Source organism: Mustelus asterias, unplaced genomic scaffold, assembly GCF_964213995.1.
Source record: "Mustelus asterias unplaced genomic scaffold, sMusAst1.hap1.1 HAP1_SCAFFOLD_2259, whole genome shotgun sequence".
Taxonomy (NCBI): Eukaryota; Metazoa; Chordata; class Chondrichthyes; order Carcharhiniformes; family Triakidae; genus Mustelus; species Mustelus asterias.
The window spans coordinates 15,001-24,223 of NW_027592204.1; positions in this window are offsets into that span (position 1 = coordinate 15,001).

Consider the following 9,223-nt stretch of genomic DNA (forward strand, 5'->3'; position numbering starts at 1 on the left):
AGAAAAAAACCAGAGGGCATGGGTTAAGGGTGAAAGGAGAAAAGTTTAAAGGGAATATTAGGGGGGGCTTCTTCACGCAGAGAGTGGTGGGAGTGTGGAATGAGCTGCCGGATAAAGTGGTAAATGCGGGGTCACTTTTAACATTTAAGAAAAACTTGGAGGGGTTCATGGATGAGAGGGGTGTGGAGGGATATGGTCCAAGTGCAGGTCAGTGGGACTAGGCAGAAAATGGTTCGGCACAGACAAGAAGGGCCAAAAGGCCTGTTTCTGAGCTGTAATTTTCTATGGAGAGGGGGTTATACTGGATCTAGTTCTGGGAAATGAGCCCGGTCAGGTCTTCAAAGTTTCGGTCGGGGAACATGTGGCAAATAGTGACAACTCTGTTAACTTTAGGATAGTAATGGACAAGGATGAGTGCTGTCCTAAGGGGAGGGTGCTAAATTGGGGGAAGGCTAACTATAGCCGGATTAGGCAGGAATTGGTGGCCGTTGATTGGGAGAGGCTGTTCATGGGGTAAGTCCGCATCTGGCATGTGGGAGTCTTTTAAGGAACAGTTGATAAGGCTGCAGGATAGGCATGTGCCTCTAAAAAGGAAGGTTAGGAAAGGTAGGATTCGAGAGCTGTGGATAACCAGGGAAATTGAGGATCTGATCACAAAGACAAGGGAGGCGTACGTTAAGTCCAGGCAACTGAAAACAGATGGAGCTCTGGAGGAATACAGAGAGAGTAGGAAAGAACTCAAACGGGGAGTTAGAAGGGCAAAAAGAGGTCATGAGATGTTCTTGGCAGGCAGGATTAAGGAGAATTCTAAGGCATGTTATTCATATGTTAGGAACAAAAGAGTTGTCAGGGAAAAAGTCGGACCTCTCAGGGACAAAGGAGGGGAATTGTGCTCAGAACTCAAGGGAATAGGGGAGATCCTAAATGAATACTTTGCATTGGTATTCACAAAGGAGAGGGACTTGTTGACGTGGAGTGTCTCGGAGGGAGGTGTTGACCCGTTAAAGAGAATCTCCATTACAAGGGAGGAAGTGTTAGGTTTTTTAGGTAACATTAAAACTGACAAATCCCCAGGGCCTGATGGCATCTATCCTCGACTGCTCAGGGAGACGAGAGATGTAATTGCTGGGCCTCTGACGGAAATCTTTGTCTCTTCATTGGACACGGGAGATCCCTGAGGATTGGAGGATAGCGAATGTGGTACCGTTATTTAAGAAGGGTAGCAGGGATAACCCGGGTAATTATAGGCCAGTGAGCTTGACGTCCGTGGTAGGGAAGTTGTTGGAGAGGATTCTTCGAGGCAGGATGTATGTGCATTTAGAACGGAACAATCTCATTAGTGACAGACAGCATGGTTTTGTAAGAGGGAGGTCGTGCCTTACAAATTTGGTGGAGTTTTTTGAGGAAGTGACAAAAACGGTTGATGAAGGAAGGGCCGTGGATGTCGTCTATATGGATTTCAGTAAGGCATTTGACAAAGTCCCTCATGGCAGGTTGGTTAAGAAGGTTAAGGCACATGGGATACAAGGAGAGGTGGCCTGATGGGTAGAAAACTGTCTTGGCCATAGGAGACAGAGGGTAACAGTCAAAGGGTCTTTTTCCGGCTGGAGGTCTGTGACCAGTGGTGTTCCGCAGGGCTCTGTACTGGGACCTCTGCTACATGTGATATATATAAATGATTTGGAAGAAGGTGTAACTGGTGTTATCAGCAAGTTTGCGGATGACACGAAGATGGCTGGACTTGCAGATAGCGAAGAGCATTGTCGGGCAATACAGTAGGATATAGATAGGCTGGAAAATTGGGCAGAGAAATGGCAGATGGAATTTAATCCAGATAAATGCGAAGTGATGCATTTTGGAAGAAATAATGTAGGGAGGAGTTATACAATAAATGGCAGAACCATCAGGAGTATAGAAACACAGAGGGACCGAGGTGTGCAAGTCCACAAATCCTTGAAGGTGGCAACACAGGTGGAGAAGGTGGTGAAGAAGGCATATGGTATGCTTGCCTTTATAGGACGGGGTATAGAGTATAAAAGCTGGAGTCTGATGATGCAGCTGTATAGAACGCTGGTTAGGCCACATTTGGAGTCCTGCATCCAGTTCTGGTCGCCGCACTACCAGAAGGACGTGGAGGCGTTAGAGAGAGTGCAGAGAAGGTTTACCAGGATGTTGCCTGGTATGGAGGGTCTTAGCTATGAGGAGAGATTGGGTAAACTGGGGTTGTTCTCCCTGGAAAGACGGAGAATGAGGGGAGACCTAATAGAGGTGTATAAAATTATGAAGGGGATAGATAGGGTGAACAGTGGGAAGCTTTTTCCCAGGTCGGAGGTGACGATCACGAGGGGTCACGGGCTCAAGGTGAGAGGGGCGAAGTATAACTCAGATATTAGAGGGACGTTTTTTACACAGAGGGTGGTGGGGGCCTGGAATGCGCTGCCAAGTAGGGTGGTGGAGGCAGGCACGCTGACATCGTTTAAGACTTACCCGGATAGTCACATGAGCAGCCTGGGAATGGAGGGATACAAACGATTGGTCGAGTTGGACCAAGGAGCGGCACAGGCTTGGAGGGCCGAAGGGCCTGTTTCCTGTGCTGTTCTTTGTGACCCCCCTGGTTCTGGACTCCCCCCACCATCGGGGACACCCTCCCTGCATCGACCCTGTCTGGTCCTGTTAGAATTTTATAAGTCTCTGTGAGACTCCCCCCACCATTGGGAGCTAAACTTGCAGAGCCGTGGGGAGGGAGTGAGGGCGATGGAGGTTGACTGGATCTCAGGTGGGTCCCAGCGTTTGTTCCCGACCCCAATTGCCGCCTTCGGGGAGGGGGTGGGTGAGCTGCCATCTTGAACCCGCTGCCCTCCCCGTGTGTGTGTGTGTGTGGTGTAGGTACACCCACAGCGCTGTTAGGGAGGGAGTTCCAGGATTTTGATCCACAGTGAAGGAACGGGCCGGTATATTTCCAAGTCGGGATGGTGTGTGGGGAGCTCGGAGGGGGGGACTTGCAGACAGTGGGTGTTCCCCGTGCGTCTGCTGCCACCCCCACCCCCCCTCCCCACCCGCCCCTGCCGCCACCTTGTCCTTCGAGGTGGGGCGGGTTTGGAAGGTGCTGTGGAAGGAGTCTTGGCGAGTCGCTGGGGGCATCTTGTAGACGGTACACGGGGAGGGAGAGTGAGTGAGAGAGAGAGAGAGAGGTGGAGAGGTTCAGGGAGGGTATTCCAGAGCTTAGGGACCCCCCCAGGCAGCTGAAGGCACGGCCGCCAATGGCGGAGTGAAGGGAATCGGGGGATGCTCGAGAGGCCGGAATTGGAGCAGGGCAGAGATCTCGGAGGGTCGTAGAAACATAGAAACATAGAAAAACTACAGCACAAAGAGGTCCCTCAGCCCACAAGTTGTGCCGAACACATCCCTACCTTCTATACCTACCTATAACCCTCCATCCTATTAAGTCCCATGTACTCATCCAGGAGTCTCTTAAAAGACCCTATTGAGTTTGCCTCCACCACCACTGACGGCAGCCGATTCCACTCGCCCACCACCCTCTGTGTGGAAAGGTTGAGGGAGCTGGGGCTGTTCTCTCTGGAGCGGAGGAGGCTGAGGGGAGACTTAATAGAGGTTTATAAAATGATGAAGGGGATAGATAGAGTGAACGTTCAAAGACTATTTCCTCGGGTGGATGGAGCTATTACAAGGGGGCATAACTATAGGGTTCATGGTGGGAGATATAGGAAGGATATCAGAGGTAGGTTCTTTACGCAGAGAGTGGTTGGGGTGTGGAATGGACTGCCTGCAGTGATAGTGGAGTCAGACACTTTAGGAACATTTAAGCGGTTATTGGATAGGCACATGGAGCACACCAGGATGATAGGGGGTGGGATAGCTTGATCTTGGTTTCAGATAAAGCTCGGCACAACATCGTGGGCCGAAGGGCCTGTTCTGTGCTGTACTGTTCTATGTTCTATGTTCTATAACATCTCCCCTGTACCTACCCCCCAGCACCTTAAACCTGTGTCCTCTCGTAGCAGCCATTTCCACCCTGGGAAAAAGCCTCTGAGAGTCCACCCGATCTATGCCTCTCAACATCTTATATACCTCTATTAGGTCTCCTCTCATCCTACGTCTCTCCAAGGAGAAAAGACCGAGCTCCCTCAGCCTATCCTCATAAGGCATGCCACTCAATCCAGGCAACATCCTTGTAAATCTCCTCTGCACCCTTTCAATCTTTTCCACATCCTTCCTGTAATGAGGCGACCAGAACTGAGCACAGTACTCCAAGTGGGGTCTGACGAGGGTCTTATATAGCTGCATCATTATCCCCGGACTCCTAAACTCAATCCCTCGATTGATAAAGGCCAGCACACCATACGCCTTCTTAACCACCTCCTCCACCTGCGGGGCCGATTTTAGAGTCCTATGGACCCGGACCCCAAGGTCCTTCTGATCCTCTACAGTACTAAGAGTCTTTCCCTTTATATTGTACTCCTTCATCCCATTTGACCTGCCAAAATGGACCACGACGCATTTATCTGGGTTGAAGTCCATCTGCCACTTCTCCGCCCAGTCTTGCATCCTATCTATGTCCCGCTGTAACTTCTGACATCCCTCCAGACTATCCACAACCCCACCAACCTTCCTGTCGTCGGCAAACTTACCAACCCATCCCTCCGCTTCCTCATCCAGGTCATTTATGAAAATGACAAACAGCAAGGGTCCCAGAACAGATCCCTGGGGCACTCCACTGGTGACCGACCTCCAGCCTCCTACTGGTCGTAGGAGGTTACAGAGATAGGGAGGGGGTGTAGGGGGCTGGAGGAGGTTACAGAGATAGGGAGGGGTGTAGGGGGCTGGAGGAGGTTACAGAGATAGGGAGGGGTGTAGGGGGCTGGAGGAGGTTACGGAGATAGGGAGGGGGTGTAGGGGGCTGGAGGAGGTTACAGAGATAGGGAGGGGGTGTAGGGGCAGGAGGAGGTTACAGAGATAGGGAGGGGGTGTAGGGGCTGGAGGAGGTTACAGAGATAGGGAGGGGGTGTAGGGGCTGGAGGAGGTTACAGAGATAGGGAGGGGGTGTAGGGGGCAGGAGGAGGTTACAGAGATAGGGAGGGGGTGTAGGGGCTGGAGGAGGTTACAGAGATAGGGAGGGGGTGTAGGGGGCTGGAGGAGGTTACAGAGATAGGGAGGGGGTGTAGGGGGCTGGAGGAGGTTACAGAGATAGGGAGGGGGTGTAGGGGGCTGGAGGAGGTTACAGAGATAGGGAGGGGGTGTAGGGGGCTGGAGGAGGTTACAGAGATAGGGAGGGGGTGTAGGGGGCTGGAGGGGGTTACAGAGATAGGGAGGGGGTGTAGGGGCTGGAGGGGGTTACAGAGATAGGGAGGGGGTGTAGGGGGCTGGAGGGGGTTACAGAGATAGGGAGGGGGTGTTGGGGCTGGAGGGGGTTACAGAGATAGGGAGGGGGTGTAGGGGGCTGGAGGAGGTTACAGAGATAGGGAGGGGGTGTAGGGGGCTGAAGGAGGTTACAGAGATAGGGAGGGGGTGTAGGGGCTGAAGGAGGTTACAGAGATAGGGAGGGGGTGTAGGGGCTGGAGGGGGTTACAGAGATAGGGATGGGGTGTAGGGGGCTGGAGGAGGTTACAGAGATAGGGAGGGGTGTAGGGGGCTGGAGGAGGTTACAGAGATAGGGAGGGGTGTAGGGGGCTGGAGGAGGTTACAGCGATAGGGAGGGGTGTAGGGGGCTGGAGGGGGTTACAGAGATAGGGAGGGGGTGTAGGGGGCTGGAGGGGGTTACAGAGATAGGGAGGGGGTGTAGGGGGCTGGAGGAGGTTACAGAGATAGGGAGGGGGTGTAGGGGGCTGGAGGGGGTTACAGAGATAGGGAGGGGGTGTAGGGGCTGAAGGAGGTTACAGAGATAGGGAGGGGGTGTAGGGGCTGGAGGAGGTTACAGAGATAGGGAGGGGGTGTAGGGGGCTGGAGGGGGTTACAGAGATAGGGAGGGGGTGTAGGGGCTGAAGGAGGTTACAGAGATAGGGAGGGGGTGTAGGGGCTGGAGGAGGTTACAGAGATAGGGAGGGGGGTGTAGGGGGCTGGAGGAGGTTACAGAGATAGGGAGGGGTGTAGGGGGCTGGAGGAGGTTACAGCGATAGGGAGGGGTGTGGGGGGCTGGAGGAGGTTACAGAGATAGGGAGGGGGTGTAGGGGGCTGGAGGGGGTTACAGAGATAGGGAGGGGTGTGGGGGGCTGGAGGAGGTTACAGAGATAGGGAGGGGGTGTAGGGGGCTGGAGGGGGTTACAGAGATAGGGAGGGGGTGTAGGGGCTGGAGGAGGTTACAGAGATAGGGAGGGGGTGTAGGGGGCTGGAGGCGGTTACAGAGATAGGGAGGGGGTGTAGGGGGCTGGAGGAGGTTACAGTGATAGGGAGGGGGTATAGGGGGCTGGAGGAGGTTACAGAGATAGGGAGGGGGAGTAGGGGGCTGGAGGAAGTTACAGAGATAGGGAGGGGGTGTAGGGGGCTGGAGGAGGTTACAGAGATAGGGAGGGGGTGTTGGGGGCTGTAGGAGGTTACAGAGATAGGGAGGGGGTGTAGGGGGCTGGAGGAGGTTACAGCGATAGGGAGGGGGTGTAGGGGGCTGGAGGAGGTTACAGAGATAGGGAGGGGGTGTAGGGGGCTGGAGGAGGTTACAGAGATAGGGAGGGGGTGTAGGGGGCTGGAGGAGGTTACAGAGATAGGGAGGGGGTGTAGGGGGCTGGAGGAGGTTACAGAGATAGGGAGGGGGTGTAGGGGGCTGGAGGGGGTTACAGAGACAGGGAGGGGGTGTAGGGGGCTGGAGGGGGTTACAGAGATAGGGAGGGGGTGTAGGGGGCTGGAGGAGGTTACAGAGATAGGGAGGGGGTGTAGGGGGCTGGAGGAGGTTACAGAGATAGGGAGGGGGTGTAGGGGGCTGGAGGGGGTTACAGAGATAGGGAGGGGGTGTAGGGGGCTGGAGGGGGTTACAGAGGGGGGGCTGTCTTGGAGGCCGAGGGAGAGACTCTGGGGTACCACACGACACAAGTTAATGGGAAAAACAAAATGTCTTTTAATGGTCAGTTCTGATCCTAATGCGGGGAAGCGTCGGGGAAAGGGGGAGGACTAGGCCTCAGGCTTCAGGCCTTTAACATGCCCTCTGACCCCGGCCCTCTCCGGCCAACCTGAGTCTCTGCGTCCGTCGCGCCCTGGTCTCCTCTCCCTCTCTCTCCCTCAATCCCGGCGCCGTCACCTCCGAGGGAGCCCCCGGGAGAGGGGGGAACGGCCTAGGGCCTGGGTTTGATCCGCTTCCACCGGCGTTGACGCAGCAGCTGCCGAGCGGCCTCCAGCCCGGTGAAGTAGAAGAGGGCCCAGAACTGGCAGTCGGAGGGGGGCACCCAGACCAGGCGGGCATCGGGCACGGCCTGCCACAGGCCCTCGGAGCCTCCCCCCCCTCCTCCTGCGGCGGCCCCCGCCGGGGGGCAGGCGGCCAGCAGCTCCATCAGGGCCTGTTCCTCAGGCTCCGGCTGTAGCTCGGCCCATATACAGCCAACCGCCGCCCCGGGCCTTGCCGGGTCCGGCGGGGTGGAGGGGTGGCGGCGGCGGGGAGGGCGGTCAGGACCCCCTCCCGGGGCCCCCCGGGGCTGGGCGAGAGGGGGAGGCCGCAGCTGGCTCTTGCCCGCGTCGCCGGCGTGCCACATGAGGAGGCCCGGACGCCGGGGCGGGGCCTGGAAGTGTTGGAGGACCCAGAGGGAGGTGTTGTCCCGGCTGAGGGTGGAGGGGCGAGGGCGGGGGGCGGCGGGAGGGAGTGTCCTCAGGGCCTTGGCCTGGTCACACAGGGCCCGGGCGGGGCCGAGAGGGCCCGCGACCTGGGGTTGGCCTCCGGGAGAGCGGGGCGGGTCCTTGGCGCCCTTTGCCTGCCCGTCCTCCTCCCCCTCCCCGTCCTCCTCCCCCTCCCCGTCCTCCTCCCCCTCCTCCTCCTCCGTTTGCTGGCAGTAGTAGGCCGCCAGGCTGGAGTTGGAGAGCGTGGGCGGCGTGGAGGCCTCCGAGGGCCTTGAGGCGAAGTCCGGCCGGGAGATCTCGATGACATCCTCCTCCGCCTCGGGGGCCCCTTCCTCCTTCGCCACCTCCTCCTCCTCGCCGAGGGAGGGGTGTCCGACAGGGCCCCGTGAGCTGTGGTCTGACACCGCGCCTGCCATGTCGGGGGCGAGCGGGCCCTGGGGCTGCTGGGGGGCGAGGGCGGGCGATACGCGCGACGGGCCCTCTTCTGCGTGGCTGCCCGCCTCTTCTCCCTCCGACGTCCGGCTTCCCGAACCGTGTAGGAAATCCTCCTCTTCTTTCTCCACCTCCTCCCTCCGACTCCTCGCCTCCTCAGCATCACCCCCCCTCAGGGCTGCTGGGGCTCCCGTCCCCCGGGCGACGCCCCAGCCTGCCATTGTGACCCAGGAAGGTTCGAGAAGGGGCCCCCTCCTCCCCCCACCCTCCCCCTCCTGCCCCTCCTGCACGAAGGGCGAGGGCCAGCGTTCGGGACGGGGAGGGAGGGCGCTCTCGGGCCTACTGCTCAGGCCCGAGGTGGTGGAGCAAGGGGAGGAGGGAGGTGGGACGAGTCTGGAGGCTTCCGGCGGGCCACTAGGCCCGAGGAGGGGAGAGGGGGAAGGGGAGGGACTCTCCCCCCCGGGGGACCCCCCCCTGGCCCAATCCAGCAACCAGGACAGGCAGAGGGACGAGAGGTCGGAATCCAGGGCCTCCGGGGGGCTTCCCGAGGGCTCTGGGCCCCCGTCGCGAAGGATCCCAGGTGGGGAGGGGGTCCCGGGAAGGGCAGAAGCCGCCCCGGCCTGGGGCCAGGCCTCCCGGGAAGGCCTGGGGCCTAGTACGCCAAGAGGCCCGCAGGCCCCGGGAGGCGTCAAGAGGCTCTCCCTGGGAGCAGAGGGGGTGCCGGGGGGAGAGAGGGCGCCAGGGGGGCCGGGACTGGGGAGGGAGGGGGCCCGGGGTTTAGGGAGGGCTCTCTGGTGCGGGACGGTCGTCAGAGTCAACCTGAGGCCAAGCAGGCTGGGGAAGGGGCTTTCCAATTCCACCGTGGTAGTCCTCACGCGGGGCGGCCTCAGGGCAACGCAGGGGGACAGGCCCAGGAGTGGGCCGAAGGGCTCGTGGCTGGGGGCGAGGCGACGGGACAGGGAAACGGACAGAGCAACGGCCTTGGCGGTCGGAGCCTGGACTTCCATCGGGAAAACTT